Below are 888 nucleotides of genomic sequence, written 5' to 3' on the forward strand. Positions count from 1 at the left end.
CAGCCAAGGAAACAGTCAAAAAAACTAAGAGGCAGCCCACGGAATGGGAGAAGATATTTGCAAATGACACTACAGATAAAAGACTGGTATCCAAGATCTACAAAGAACTTCTCAAACTCAATACACGTGAAACAAATAATCAAATCAATAAATGGACAGAAGATATGAATACAGTTTTCCAATGAAGACATACAAATGGCTAACAGACACATGAAAAAATGTTCAAAAGCATTAGGCATCAGGGAAATTCAAATCAAAACCACACTGAGATACCATCTTACAACAGTTAGAATGGCAAAAATGGACAAGGCAGGAAACAACAAATGTTGGAGAGGATGTGGAGAAAGGGGATCCCTCTTACACTGTTGGTGGGAAAGCAAGTTGGTGCAGCCACTCTGGAAAACATTGTGGAGGTCCCTTAAAAAGTTAAAAATAGAGCTACCCTATGATCCAGCAATTGCACTACTGGGTATTTACCCCAAAGATACAGACGTAGTGAAGAGAAGGGCCTATGCACCCCAATGTTCATAGCAGCATTGTCCACAATAGCTAATTTGTAGAAAGAGTTGAGATGCCCTTCAACAGATGACTGGATTAAGAAGATGTGGTTCATATATACAATGGAATATTACTCAGCCATCAGAAAGAACGATTACCCAGCATTTGCAGCAACATGGACGGGACTGGAGGAGATTATGCTAAGTCAAATTAGTCAAGCAGAGAAAGACAATTATCATATGGTTTCACTCATTTATGGAATATAAGAAATAGGAAGATTGGTAGGAGAAGGAAGGGAAGAATAAATGGGGGGTAAACAGAAGGGGGAATGAACCATGAGAGACTGTGGACTCTGGGAAACAAACTGAGGGCTTCAGAGGGGAGGCAGGT

General features: G+C 40.4%; 1 protein-coding gene across 12 annotated transcripts in view; it reads left to right on the forward strand.

The window, feature by feature from the left end:
* Positions 1–888, forward strand: part of SPIDR (scaffold protein involved in DNA repair) — a 502,027-nt gene that overhangs the window by 460,412 nt on the left and 40,727 nt on the right. The gene's annotated exons all lie outside the window — the stretch shown is intronic.

The sequence above is a fragment of the Ailuropoda melanoleuca genome, unplaced genomic scaffold, assembly GCF_002007445.2.
Source record: "Ailuropoda melanoleuca isolate Jingjing unplaced genomic scaffold, ASM200744v2 unplaced-scaffold11384, whole genome shotgun sequence".
Classification (NCBI taxonomy): Eukaryota; Metazoa; Chordata; class Mammalia; order Carnivora; family Ursidae; genus Ailuropoda; species Ailuropoda melanoleuca.